This window comes from Adiantum capillus-veneris, chromosome 25 (assembly GCF_014529385.1).
Source record: "Adiantum capillus-veneris isolate H3 chromosome 25, ASM1452938v2, whole genome shotgun sequence".
Lineage (NCBI taxonomy): Eukaryota > Viridiplantae > Streptophyta > Polypodiopsida > Polypodiales > Pteridaceae > Adiantum > Adiantum capillus-veneris.
In genome coordinates, this window is record NC_140955.1 from 82,708,457 (window position 1) to 82,724,144 (window position 15,688).

Sequence of the window (15,688 nt, forward strand, 5' to 3'; positions counted from 1 at the left end):
AGTGACAAAGATGAAGCTTTGGATCTCAAGGGATGTCGCAGGTTTGTGGTAAATCACATAAATGATTGTGATAAAATTTTGTCTAGGTTGGAAGAAGTGAATCTTACATTGTTAGGGAAAAATTCTATGTTTGGTGTCAATGAAGTGCTCATTGTGGGGCACATGTGCGGACCATATGGTAGGAAACCTTGTCCAGCAAAGGTAGATGCTATCCAAAGAATGAAAGAAACATGCACTAGCATCACTGAGGTTAGAAGGTTTCTGGGAGCATGTGTCTTCTATGTTATTTGGATTCCACGTTATGCACATGTAGCTGATCCTCTTTATCGGTTGCTTAGAAAGAATCAAAAGTTTAAATGGACAGAAGCACATGTAAAATCCATGAAAAAGCTAAAGGAGTTGCTCCAGTCAGCACCAACTTTGAGAAAGGTATACTATGAGTGTCAAAGGCTAGTAATTGTGACAGTAGACACCAGTCCTACAGGGATTGGATGGGCAATAGGGCAAGATGACGAAGAAGGACACAGGTATGTGGTAAGATTTGGAGCAAAGGTACTAAGTGCTCGCCAAAGAAACTATCCACAAATAAAGAGAGAGCTATGGGGTATGGTTACAGCCTTGAAAAATGGGAAAGAGTACCTAATTGGTGCATGTGTGGTTGTAGAAACAGATTGTCTACCACTTCTTGGGATGATTACAAGCTACTCAACACCAGCCATTGCTATGTTGCGGTGGATTGCCTACATTAAGTCCTTAAATCCCGAGTTTAAGCACATTCTAGGTAAAGACAATACAGTGGCAGATATGCTATCAAGGGCAAGGTATGAAGATGAGTCACAAATGATTGATAAGGGAGATGATGTAGGCACAAAGTTCTATTCTATCTCTCGTGTCAAAGGTAACAATGTTTGCATGACTAATTCACTTGAAATGCTCTTGAAAGATTTGTATGAAGGTGAGTGGCTTCTTATTGGAAGCTACTTGAGTACTCTAACAAAACAGGATGATTGGTCTGAACAAGAATTCAAGAGGATACGCAGGAAAGCATATGGGTACTTTTTGAGGGATGGTTACTTGTGGAAGCATCCTAAACAAAAGGGTGCTACACCACGACGGGTTATATGTAAAAAAGAGACTCAAGTAAAGCTCATGCAAGAGTTTCATGAGAGTCTATGGGCTGGACACAAAGGTGTGTGCGCAACCTTCTCCAAGTTGAAAGAAAAATACTGGTGGAACGATATGTATAAAGATGTATCTCAGTTTGTAGAGTCGTGTGTAACTTGTCAAATGTATTCAAATGTCCGACATCGTGATGGATTTCACCCTACATATCCACTAGCCATGCACTATAAATGGGTTGTGGATCTAGTCACAATGCCTTTAGGACTCTGGCAGATGAGATACTTGGTTCTTCCATGAGAGGACCTAACTAACCAGGTTGAAGGAAGAGCATTAAGAGCTAAAACCACAGAAGCTGTGTGAAGATTCCTTCTTGATGAGGTGATTTGTTGTTATGGTTGTGTGAGAAAAATCACTACAGATAGAGGTGAACTGGATGCCGAAGAAGCAAGGGAGTTCTTTTCTAGATTAGGAATCAAGCTTTCTCTTACTACAGCTTACAACCCTGAAGGCAATGGAAAAAGTGAAAGAGGGCATCCTCCTATCATCAAAGCTTTGGCCAAGGCTTGCGAAGGAAGAGTTGGTGAGTGGCAAAACTGTTACCATATGCTTTATGGGTTAATCGTACAACACATAGCTCAGTAACTGGCTACATGCCTGCGGAGCTAATGTATGGTCAAAAGCCAGTGATGCCGATTGAAGATACAATTCCCACATGGAATGTACTACCTTGGCAAGAGGGGCTTAGCAGGGAAGATCTCCTTGCACTGCGTATAAGGAAACTAGAGAGAAGACCTGGAGACATTGAAGCTGCAAAAGAACGACTCAAATGCAAGTTTGAAAAATAATGACTACTTTGATAAGCGACATTGACTCAGGAGCAAAGCAATTGACAAAGGTGACTGGGTTTTAGTGTATGATAGTAGCCTTGATAGCCAGCACACAGTCATGCGTAAGTTCTCAAAAAGATGGTTTGGACCGTATGTTGTAAAGCATGTGCATGAAAATGCTACTTACAGCTTGTCTGAACTAGATGGTACAGAAGTAAAGATTCCCATTGCAGGAAAAAAGATCAAAATGTTTAAGAGAAGAGGATACAATGATCCAGAAGATGTTGATGAGGAAGAAGAGCAAAATACAGGTGAAGATCAAAGTGAACATGAAGCTCTGGAATCATCCAGTGAAGAAGAAAGCAAGGAAGATGTACAAGAGGGCTGATCTTACAAAGAGACAATGTGGCACATACCGGAGGATGTGCAGGTTTAGAGGGGGTGGATGTCGTGCTGTGGCACGTATATAGTGGGAACAGGCATTAAACGATTTATCTTGTGACTTTTTTACGCATAAGTATATTTTATATAATACTCATATGCATAAATAAAATCTTTCTACCATACCTTAGTATTTACCTTTGAAGTAATATAAATGTACATTACTATTAGAAAGTACTACAAGAGAAGTATCAATGATTGTGCCTCTTTTTGTCTGGGGGAAAAGCATTTGTATATTTCTTCTAATATCTCAGCTATACCCTACCATATATAAATTATTTTCTTCTTTTTACATTTATTTAATAATATAACCCTTCAATAATGCATACCTTCTTGGATACATACAAGAGGGAAGGGCCTACTAGAAGACTTTATGAAAAGGAAGATCCAAAGCTTCTTGGACCATCCCAATTTGAAAATCCCGACCTAAAGACGTGGAGAAAATGCCAAAACCAAGTCAAGCTCTTTTAGAAGGCCTATTTTGCTTTTTGAAGCATGTCAATCCGAGTTACAAGTCAAAAGTTACGAGATAACTCACCAACTGGAAAAGATGTTGGTTACATAGTATATCGAGTGACTATCTATGCATATGGCTATCTAGTCTAGTAAGTTTCCCTATTTCTATCCATTAGAACAAAATTCCCTGACATTTTTCCATGATTTGAAGGATTGGTCTTTTTGAACACTCTTGGATGCCTATGATAGGGCTTTCTCATGATCACGATTAAAGATTGATTAAGCTATTACTCAATTCTCGAAGACATGACAATTACATTTTTTTATAAGTGGTAAATGACTTGCTAGTTTGGGCGAGAGTTCTTGGTAATGAATCAACTTGGAATACTAATGGTTATTTGACCTCATCGAACGTTCTTGAGGAGTACTCTTATGGAATATGATGGTTGTTTATAGGCGACTAACATCATTTCAATGAGGGGAAGGTTGATGGACTCATGGCTACTTAAGCTGGGAACCATAGGGAAGTAGGGACCTTATGGTCTTGCTCTTTGAATTAAAGAATGATTTGGACATGTTTTGAACAACCAAATTGAACTTTTATTGAATCACAGGGTGAGAACAATATGAGCTCCTGCCATCTATAACATGTATGGGTGGATGATGACAGTTGCCTTTCCACATTAATAAAATATGGTCAATGTATTTTTTGGTGTTGAGTGATGGCAAGTAAGAGTTGCCTCACTTCTTGTTCCATGGTGTTTGTGAGGACGACATGCATGACTATATTGCCAATCATGGAAAAAGAGCCTGCCCAAATTAAAAAGAGACCTACGTTCCATGATTATTATCAAATGCCTCAGGAAATCCGTTGAGCTAATGCAAGTATTCCACAAAATCTTAACCTTACTGATGACTCTTCAGTGTGGTCCTAGTTGGAATGAATCTTGCCATGGGTTTCAAGTGGCCACGATCAAATCGTAGGGGCCTTGCCTAACACTCTGTGCAAACCACAGATGGCTCCAAGCACGTAACTAGCCTAAACTAGTAAGCTCAAATATGACGATGGTGTGTCACTCACCGCTCTACGCTTGCTATCGTGGAGGATTCCTCGCCACGAAGAAGAAGGAGCTACCGCCACTGCATCGCGCTCAACCGCCTTACCGCTGTCGTGCCTCTGCAATGCTCGATCACTCTCTCTCTCTCTCTCTCTCTCTCTCTCTCTCTCTCTCTCTCTCTCTCTCTCGCTCTCTCTCTCTCTCTCTCTCTCTCTCTCTCTCTCTCTCAAGCACACACACACACTAGTACACAAGGGAGACGAAGAAGGAGATGGAGCAAGAGCACTCTTCTTGCATTGCACACATGAGATAATGAGGTATTTTAAGTTTAGATTGACCTTTTATATGGGCTTGCCCGTTCACATTTGGTGGGCACCCACACTTAGCCAATCTTACCCAAACATTATAGGTTCCAGTTTTAGAGTGCACCTCTCATCGGCAATCACTCTTAACCATTCCTACCTGACTGACAAGCCCGGCCAATAACATGATACACTACTAGCGGGTCCGGCAAGCCTGGCCCATGGCTACATAAAAGGTGGTCGCTTAGTGGTGGTGATCGCTTGGTGGTAACATGCCCCCCTTCCTGATGTAGATTCTACCCTCGGAAGCTAGTGAGAGAAAGCCCGTTTGGTCCATGTTGTAGAGCATCTGGATTTGAATCTGCAAGGCAAAGTCATTGTTTTATGCAAGCAGAATTATAAGGCAATAAATCACAAGAGGAATGTAAAGTACATGTGGAAATGAGTAAATGCAAGATTTATGAAATGCTAGACTGCCATTAAGGACAAATAAATTGCACTTTGATGAAATTAATTAATCAAGAGTTTTGGGCTTATGGGTGAGTTTATCAATTAGTTAGTTATGACTAAGGTTAAAACAACTACTCTAATACTAGCTAAGCTAAGAAGATTATCTAAATGCAAGATTCCCTAATTGTGCTTTTTAGCTTTGATTAACCAACTAGCTCTCACAACTCCAAACAAAAGCTTGAAATTTTAATTGTAAGCTCGATGGAAGTCTTTTAAATGTTTCTTTTTTCTTTTACTTTGGTTCACAATCATTTGACATGTGTGCTTATTTTGTATGTCCGGGGCTTTTTGCTTCTCAAGGAAAAGTGCCCACACTGGGAACCTCTAGGGCTCTAGTACCATAGACAATACATGTGAGTGAAGTACCAAATCAAGCCAGGATTTCTCTTCCAGCGTAAGATTTTTCATTTGTGGCACTTATGCTTTTTTCTTCCATTTCCTTGGTATTCTCACTAGTGTCTTTTGTTGTTTAAGTGGGCAAGGTTCTCTATGCCTAAAACAGCTTAAGGTCTCAAACACTCATATAATTTTATCAACTAGAACTAGTGGTCAAGTAAATGAGTTAACCTCAAGTCACGATCTCCTAACTCAAAGCTCATCTATAAGATTAAACTCTAGTTCAATCAACTTAAGCAAAGACAAATTTATAGATTTATAATGACAGATGTTTGCGGGTCACCGCGACGGACGTCCATAGCATAGCCTTCAGGCATCAACAAATATATCAATACCAGGGAAGCGACTCGGATGAGGCATGGAAACTCACTAGGGTGTCAATCCTAATGAAGTAAACTTGAAGAGATGCAACTACTAACTCTACAAGCAAATCAAACGCACTAAAGCCAAGTAATATGCCTATGTCCTTCTACACAGCTCTACAGTCATCACGCTTGTTTACCATGCAAATCATATCGGATTCGCACGAAACTTGAAGGGCAGATACAGGGGACTATCAGGAGCATATCCTATCACTGTCATAGCATTTTGGATGGGTACACGGATCGTGATCGTTTGTCCCAAAGTACGCAAAAACGATAAACGGATGATCCTAAAGGGTCGTTTTTGGGTCCCTAAAGCCTCTCCTAGGGTCAAAACAACATAAAATATGCATATAAACACTCAACATAGCGATTTAAGGCCACAAAGATTGCATTTGATACCTACACCGAATCTTGAATGCTACACTTGAATGAAAGAGCAGAGTTAGAAGAACACAATGCAATTAAAAAAATTGAATTTGGATTACCGTAGCCACAATAGCGATGATTACAAGTTGGAGCCAAGAGGTCGCTCTCTGTGCGTACAGCAATAGTCACTTATCTTCCAAAATAATCTCCCTTTCCCACTAACCTTAGTGTATTATATACCTAGGGCTTTCTAAAGTGGCCGGTAGCCAACTTCTCATGGACCTTTACATACATCATTGGAAAAATTACATCTTTGACTTAGACTTGACATAGACGATTGTCATTAGGCTTTTACAGGGTTTGATGTATTAAACATCGGAAAAATATTGTGACCACATCAAAACTTTGGCCGGATGACCCAAGAGGCACCTTGGCTAGGTGGGCACTTGTATGTTGTTATCACCTCCAGACACTCCCCCCTTCCTAGCTCGTGTCGTCCCTTGACACGACGATTTGTAGTATGGTCTTCTTGTTGATGAGACTTCCCTCTTCCTTGATTGAGTTATAGCTGGCATGTTTTGCTTGTTCAAATGGGCTGCCCATTTGCCTTTGATTGATGAACATGTGTTCTTTGTGATTTGGGTGTTGTGGACGAGGCATTTGTGCATGTTGTTGCACATCCTGCTTTACCTTTCCATTTGTGCAGTTGGTCGATGATACCTGTTTCTTTGGATACTTTGCCTTCTGGTGCAATTGACTTTTTATTGGAGCTTGTCTCTCAAAATGTTTGATACTTTGACATGTGTGCACTGGCATCTCCAATTTGATTTTCTTTGCCACTTTGTCAATAGAGCTTTGTCGGTATCTTTGAAGATAAGAGCTGCTCTTGTCGAAGCGTAGTTGAGAACAATGTGGCCCCACTTTATCTCTTTGAAGATCGTGTAACAAATTCTTTATTGGTTTCATTTGATGGAAGGAATATATACAATAGAATAGTGATGGGTGTTTCTAAATTAGGGTCTAGAACCTGAATGACCAACGGGAAAAACCCAGTGGGAAAAAATGCCTTTGGTATATGCTCTTATTGGGGTTGAGCACTTGGAAGTTGAGTACCTGTTCATGCAAGGTGAGTGCTTGGGAGAAATAAAGTAAGAGTGCGTAATGCAAGTGCCAATTATGGGACACTCTATATGCACACAAGAGTTCTTTCAAGAAAATCATGCGGTGTGAAAAATGAGTTGCTGGGTGCTTCAAGGAACAAATGTAGCACATGTGATATCCAGGGACATCTCTGTAGCTTCCACATTTCCAAGAGGGGTTTTTGATGTTGAAGCTTCTCCACTCATTACTCACTATACATAGTGCGTGACTGTCTTTTGGACTCTCTTCTTCACTTTACCAAACTTAAAATACATAGACTTGGACTCTTATGCTCACCTATACCAGCATGAGCAACACAACATAAATATGCTCAACTCCTCCACCTTGAGCAGTACCTAGAATAGCTAAGACTCTTAGCCCACAGAGAATATTACTTGAAGCTTTGTCATAATAATCAATATCTAATTCTTCTAAATGATTTTCTCATATTAAACTGATCATTTAATGTGGGGAAGTGCCAAGGGAGAAAAAGCTAGAATATTGGTTAAGTTAGCAGACCGGCCACAGTAGGGATCCAAAGGAGGGAAAATAGGGATCCAAAGGGGGGGGGCCATCTGCAAAAGAGCCATGTGAAACAATGGGCCAAAAAGACCCTAAGGTTCAGCCCATTAAGACTTCCAAAATGCTAAGGTTCCAAAATTCAAAGGTTGTGTCCAAAGGTTAACCCTAGGGAAAATTGGATGCTTAGTGTGAGCTCAAAAAGTCTTTGCATATCCCTACATGGGAGGGGGCGAGCCCCAAAGCTAGGGGATGAGAGAGAAAGCCACACACACACACACACAGGCTCCCTTTACACAAAGGGAATGAGGGACACATGTCAGCTCCCTAGGCCAGATGCCCACAAGGTGTGCCCAATTCCTATTGGAAGACCCTTGAAGTGGACCAATGAGAATTAGGCTAGAGTAAATCTAGTTTAATTAATTTAAAAACATTTAATAAAAGAAACCAATAAGAATTAAGTGTCCTAGAAGACTATTGGGCAGTCTCCCAAGGGGTCCAATGAGCATTCAGGAGCCCCATGGCTTGCCTGATTCCTATTGGCCAGGAGGCAAAGGGGTCCAATGAGAGTTTAGTTTAATTATTTAATTATCTAAAGCTCTCACAAAAGGGGAAAGGGGGACACATGTCAGAAGGCTATCACTTATGCTGCTTAATCCCTATTGGCTTGACCTGGGGAGGTCCAATGAGGCAAAAGCCAGACTAACTTAGCAGCTAGGGCTCGCCCAAGAGAGAGGGGGGGCTGATTTTTGCTTGGCATTGACACACACACTCTCACACTTGACCATGTGTGAAGGGAAAATACTCTATCTCCTCCCAAGCTTTAATGGAGAGCTCATCACCTACTCCAAGCTTGTGAGATAGAAGCCTACATCAACACTCTCTTGGCATGTGGATGCAAATCCAACCAAGAGCCAAGCTCCAATGCATGCTCATCTTCTCTACCAAGCTAATTACTAAGCTAAGCTATGCTAATATGAGTGATTATGTGAGGAGATGTACTTCTTTCTCGTAAGATACTTCTTTTTCCTCTCAATCTACTCTCATACCCTGCTAGCTCTCACCATCTTCGAAGGTGTGTGAGGTCTTGGGTCTGAGAACGGGGATAATTCAAGTTGTGTTTGATTAAGTGTTTTGCTTGGTGTATGAAGCTTCCATCTTCATTGCACTAGCTAGTCTTGAAGGAACACAAAGAATTGTATTGTACAATGTCTCTCTTGATGGGAGAAACCATAATACAAAGCCTTTTGGAGGGGGGACCGGCTCCATGCAAAATCCGGTCCTCAACTGTTGTCAATAGCTTAATTGCTCTCTCTTTTGAAAGTATTGTCGATGCTATCTAACTAGGTGTTATGCTTTTTGTTGCTCTCTCCACCCAAGCACTCTTGTAATTCTCATTAGGAATCTATTCTAATGAAATGCCCACTATGTTCATGCTAATTTCCGCTACAAATAAGATTTTAGGCCATTAAATGTTACATTGGTATCAGAGCTCAAGGTTTCTCTTTTCTTGCTCAAGAAGGGAGGTCCTCAAGCTAGCTACAAATGGTTGGTATTATTAATTGCCTGTGAGTAAGTAGAATAGGGATTTTTCAGCCTTGCAGCGTGCCTGCCTTTGTGCAGTTAACGGGGCATCACCGTCGAGAGCTATGGTCTTAATAGTGGAGTCCTACGGGGCTTGCCTACGGCTTAACCACTATTGAGCTATTAGAAGCTTGATAGGAGCCGGTGCTGTTTTGGTGTCGAAAGACCCTCTCTTCTATTCCTTGCAATTAATGGTATTCGAGCCGCGGGTACAGTAGCTTGAGTGCTTTTTCTAAAGGGGTAAAGAGGAGTAGCAACTAGGGCTTGAAGTGCCAAAGTACACCTAAAAAGTTTACACCTAAAAGTTGTTAGAATGGCTGACAATATTAAAGAGAGTGAAATTAATGTTGATAACTTTGATTTTGCTCATGAGCAAGCTACTAATGATGCTTCAATGCTTGTTAATTATCTTGTTTCTAGGCTTCAACAAGCCATGGGCAATCCATCTCTCCAAAGTGAAGTGCAATGGCAGCTCCGTGCTCACGGGATTCTCCAAGCTCATCACCATGACGAGAGAACACCTAGGAAGCCTCCTTGTGAGACTACCAAAAGAGGTCTCTCTCCGATTCGGGAAGAAGAAGAGAATCCATATGAAGGGCTCAAGAACTTACTTCTTGATGATGCATCTCCTTCCCAAAGGAGAACTCAAGAGCCCCCACCGAAGGAACGAGAAAGAAGCGAGTCTCCCGCCACCTCGGCGGAGATGGCTCCACGAAGACGGCGGGCTAAACGCTCTCCATCACCACCAAAGCGGAGAAGACCATCACACTCTTCTCCACGCCATAATTCAAAGAGGGATGATAAAAAGCAAGAGAAGAAAAAGGCGAGAAAGCGGACACCCTCTTCTCCATCTTCTTTATCCTCTTCCTCTTATGAAAGCTATGGTGAAGACGACAAAGATCAAGACAAGAAAAAGGCGAGAAAGAGGTCACCCTCTTCTCCACCTTCTTCAAATTCTTCATCTTCTGAAGAAAGTGATGGTGCAACTTTTGAACCATCAAAAAGAAGAGGCCATAGGAAATCCTATGCCGCATGGAAGAGGTCGTCCAAGCTGAAGAAATTCAAAGAGGGAGGGAAGAGCATCTCTTTCCTTACCTATGATGGCACCTTCGGTGCTACAGACAAAGTTTTGGCCTTTATCCAGCAATTCGATGCGGCGTTTGGAGATGAGGGCTTCACGGAGTCCTCTAAGCTACGCCATGTAGCTATGCACTTTCAAAAGTCCGCCAGACAATGGTGGTCTAGCCTACGAGCCAACGGTGAAGCTCCACAAACATGGAAGGCTTTAAGAGCTTCCATTATGAAGCAGTTTTTGGCCACCGATGCCAAAGACAAAGTACTCACCGAATGGCGAAGCTTAAAGCTCTCTCCCAATGGATCCATCCACAAATATGTAGACAAGTTTTGGGACCTACAACTCAAATCCACTGTCTTCAAAAAGTTGGATTTTGGAGAGCAAAAGCAACAATTTTGTGCGGGCTTAACCGAAGAAATGGCGGAGTATGTCAACTCCCAAAGGCCACGTACCATATCGGCGGTAATACACCATACTATGGTGGCCTCGCGAATCAATTTCCAAACGGGGGGTAAAAGAAATAATAAGCCCCCGGAAAACAAGGGTTCCAATGAGCCTAAGGGGAAGGACAATGTCCAAAAGTCTCCTAAGGGCAATTCCAACAAAGCTAAAGAGAAGGGAGTTTACAAAGGAAAGAATAAACTCTCTCCTGAAGAGCTTGAGCGTTATCGTAAAGATAACCGGTGTTTCAAGTGCGGCGAACAAGGGCATGCGTACCGCGTTTGTCCCCAAAAGAACAACCGCCAAGATCCTCCTAGAGCTTCTTTGGTTGAAATCCAAGAGGAGGAGATTCATCAAACTCACCACAAAGGATCTCCTCTATGCCATGCTTGGGGAAAGGTAAGAGAACATGATGCTTTTATTCTCTTTGACCCTGGTTCTACTCACAATTTTATATCTATGGAGTTAGCCACCAAGCTAGGCATACAATCCTACGAGATGGGAGATATCCTACCCGCAGACAGTGCCTTCAAGGGGCAAGAAGCTTCAGTCACTCCCTTAATCGGGAAATTGAGGCTTCATGTCCAAGGCTATGTGGACAAAGAGGATTTCTTTATCTCTCCTCTCAAGCATGAGGATGTAATCCTAGGGGCACCATGGTTTGACCGTCTGGCTGCCCATGTTAAATTTCCTGAAAGGAGAATCTCCTTTAAGTTCAGGGAAAAGGACATGTATATAGATGCTAGGGAGATGGGTAACACCATCCCCATTGTACATACACCAGCTTTCAACAAGTCAATAAAGAGCTCTATTTCCGTGTACATGATTTTTGTTAAAGATTCTCAAAATGAACCTAATGCTTTAGCAAAAGAAAATAAAAGCAACCAAAAGGAATTAGAGTTATCCAATTTTCTCAAGGGGTTTCAAGATGTCTTTATTGACGACATCCCTTGTGAGCTACCTCCTAAACGAGGTAATGACGACCATGCAATTGAACTTCTTCCAGGAAGTTCACCGCCTAACAAACCTCCTTATAGAGTTTCTCAAGCTCAACAAGAGGAGATTATGCGGCAAGTGCATGAGTTAATTGAGAAGGGCATGGTTAGGCCTAGCTCATCTCCATTTTGCTCACCTGTGCTATTAGTGCAAAAGAAAGACGGCACATATCATATGTGTGTCGACTATAGAGCACTAAATAGGATCACTATCAAGAATAGGTTTCCCGTTCCACGGGTAGAAGACCTATTTGATAAGCTACAAGGATCGACCTACTTCAGTAGGATTGACCTAAAAAGTGGCTATCATCAAATAAGGATAGTTGATCAAGACATTGTAAAGACCGCATTTCGTACTACATTTGGTCTTTACGAATACATTGTCATGCCTTTTGGCTTGACTAATGCACCAGCCACATTTAACCGCTTGATGGAGAAGCTGTTCAGACCTCATCGAACCTTCACTGGAGTGTTCTTTGATGATATTATCATCTACTCTAATTCATTAGAGGAACATAAGCAACACCTCCAGGTAATATTTCAAGTTTTAAGAGAGAATAAACTTTATGTTAATCGAAAGAAAAGTGAATTTTTCTTGCAAGAGATTCAATATTTAGGTCACATTATCTCTCAAGATGGAATCCAAATGGATCCATCCAAGTTAGAGGTAATAAAAGGATGGCCTAAACCAAGGAATCTTCATGAACTAAGAAGCTTTATAGGTATGTGTGCATACTATAGACGCTTCATAGAAAATTTCTCACAAATTGCGGGACCATTACATGACCTAACAAACAAAAATGTTAGGTATACGTGGTCTGCTAAAGAGAACAATGCTTTCGAAAAGCTTAAAGAAAAGCTTATCTCTCAACCTGTGCTTACACTACCGGATCTCTCAAAACCATTTGAGGTCCAATGTGATGCTTGTGGTGATTGCCTTGGGGCTGTTTTGCTCCAAGAAGGGCACGCCATAGGCTATGAGAGTCGAAGGCTCGACCTTGTTGAGCAAGCTCTAGGCATATACGAAAAAGAACTCCTTGCAGTTCTACATGCCTTAGACTCATGGAAGCACTATTTATTGGGGACTCCTTTCATTCTGCGAACGGATCACCAAAGTCTTAAGTACTTCATGACACAGACCAAGCTCTCCGACAAACAAATGAGGTGGGCAAATTTCCTTTCGCAATTTCATTTTCATATTGCTCACATTGCTGGCAAGCATAATCAAGTAGCCGATGCACTCTCAAGACGACCGAGAGTGAATGCGGTTTCCATAGCAACTCACAATGATCTATCTTCAATGATAGATGAGTATGCTATTGATCCCGATTTTAGAGATGTGATTTCAGCCCTTGCATTAGGGAAGAAAGAAGAACCATTTACTTTACAAGATGGTTATCTTCTCTATGGCAATAGACTATGCGTTACTAACTCACTACGTGAGAAAGTAATGTATGAATCTCATGCTCCCCCATATGTGGGGCATAGAGGGATTCAGTCTACCCTAAAGGGAATTGAAACATATTTCTATTGGCCTACCATGAAAGTGAACATACATGAGTATGTTTTCAAATGTGTGGTATGTCAAAAGACAAAATTTGATAGAGGGAAGCAACTTGGATTGCTTCAACCCTTGCCAATCCCTAATTCACCGTGGGAGAGCATATCCATGGATTTTATCTTTGGATTGCCTAAGTCTATCCATGGGAATACGGGAATATGGACGATAGTAGACAGGTTCAGTAAACAAGCTCATTTTATACCTGTCAAAAAAACTATCAAAGCCCATCAAATGGCAACCCTCTTCATTTCACAAATTTTCAAGTACCATGGCTTGCCAATGTCCATAGTGTCGGATAGAGATCCTAGAATGACCAGTAATTTCTGGAAGGGTCTCTTTGAGAATTTAGGAACAAGGCTAAACTTCTCTTCGGCCTATCATCCACAAACTGATGGCCAAAGTGAAATAGCTAACCTAACTATTCTCGATCTACTAAAAGCCTATGTAACGGAAGTAGATCAAAGATCCCAATGGGAGAAGTACTTACCCTTAGTAGAGTATGCTTACAATAACACTGTACATACTTCTACAGGAAAAGCACCTTTCGAGGTAATTGAGGGAAGATCAAAAAGTCCCTTGCTACTTAAGGTACATGGGAAGATCTTCGCTGCAGATGAGTATAGCCGAGACCTACAAGAATCTTTCCAAAAGATTAAGGATGCTATCTCTATCTCACAGCAAAGGCAAAAGGCTGCTGCTGACAAGCACAGAAGAGCCCAAGCCTTTAAAGAAAACGATTGGGTCTTGTTAAAGTTTCCCAAGGCTCGATTAAGGCACACGACGGGCAAGAATCCTACGGGCCACCAAAAGTACTATGCTAAACTAGCAAAAAAGGTACTATGGTCCCTTCCAGATTCTTAGGCCAATCAATGAGATGGCCTATCAACTTAAGTTGCCCAATCATTGGCTCATACACAATGCTTTTCATGTGAGCCTCTTAAAGCCTTACAAAGGAGAGCCACCTCAAGAACCAACTATTGAAGACCCACCGGAGATCGAGGACCACGAGGAGGTGCTGCAGCCCGAGTCCATTCTCCGACATGAAGACAAGGTATTAAGAGGCGGTAAGACTATCAGACGATATCTTATTAAGTTTAAGAATTATCCTTTTGAAGATGCTAGATGGATGCAAGGCATACAATTAAAGGATAACCTAAACCTTGTCAATGCTTACAATGCTTCCCAAGAGTAAGCAAATGTACAAAATGTTAAAAATGAACAAAAAATTTTGTCTTATAAGACTCTCTTTTTCTTGATTTGTGCACAAAAATGAAGTAGTATGCATGCTTAGATCAAGTTTGTGGAGACGACGTCTCCCAAACACCAAGTAGAGCTTGTCACTCTACTATGGAAGACTGATAGGACTAATGTGCAGACATGCTTGCGGCAGCCTCAGGCTCTCAAGCGCCAAATGGACTAGTCATCCATTATGGAATGATGTCGTAGGGTAACATAGGGATCCTCTACCCGCTAAGAAAAGGACTCATGTATATGCTTTATCTTCTCTACACCATAGTCGAGGACGACTATGATTTCAAGAGAGAGGTAATGTCATAATAATCAATATCTAATTCTCCTAAATGATTTTCTCATATTAAACTGATCATTTAATGTGGGGAAGTGCCAAGGGAGAAAAAGCTAGAATATTGGTTAAGTTAGCAGACCGGCCACAGTAGGGATCCAAAGGAGGGAAAATAGGGATCCAAAGGGGGGGGGCCATCTGCAAAAGAGCCATGTGAAACAATGGGCCAAAAAGACCCTAAGGTTCAGCCCATTAAGACTTCCAAAATGCTAAGGTTCCAAAATTCAAAGGTTGTGTCCAAAGGTTAACCCTAGGGAAAATTGGATGCTTAGTGTGAGCTCAAAAAGTCTTTGCATATCCCTACATGGGAGGGGGCGAGCCCCAAAGCTAGGGGATGAGAGAGAAAGCCACACACACACACACACAGGCTCCCTTTACACAAAGGGAATGAGGGACACATGTCAGCTCCCTAGGCCAGATGCCCACAAGGTGTGCCCAATTCCTATTGGAAGACTCTTGAAGTGGACCAATGAGAATTAGGCTAGAGTAAATCTAGTTTAATTAATTTAAAAACATTTAATAAAAGAAACCAATAAGAATTAAGTGTCCTAGAAGACTATTGGGCAGTCTCCCAAGGGGTCCAATGAGCATTCAGGAGCCCCATGGCTTGCCTGATTCCTATTGGCCAGGAGGCAAAGGGGTCCAATGAGAGTTTAGTTTAATTATTTAATTATCTAAAGCTCTCACAAAAGGGGAAAGGGGGACACATGTCAGAAGGCTATCACTTATGCTGCTTAATCCCTATTGGCTTGACCTGGGGAGGTCCAATGAGGCAAAAGCCAGACTAACTTAGCAGCTAGGGCTCGCCCAAGAGAGAGGGGGGGCTGATTTTTGCTTGGCATTGACACACACACTCTCACACTTGACCATGTGTGAAGGGAAAATACTCTATCTCCTCCCAAGCTTTAATGGAGAGCTCATCACCTACTCCAAGCTTGTGAGATAGAA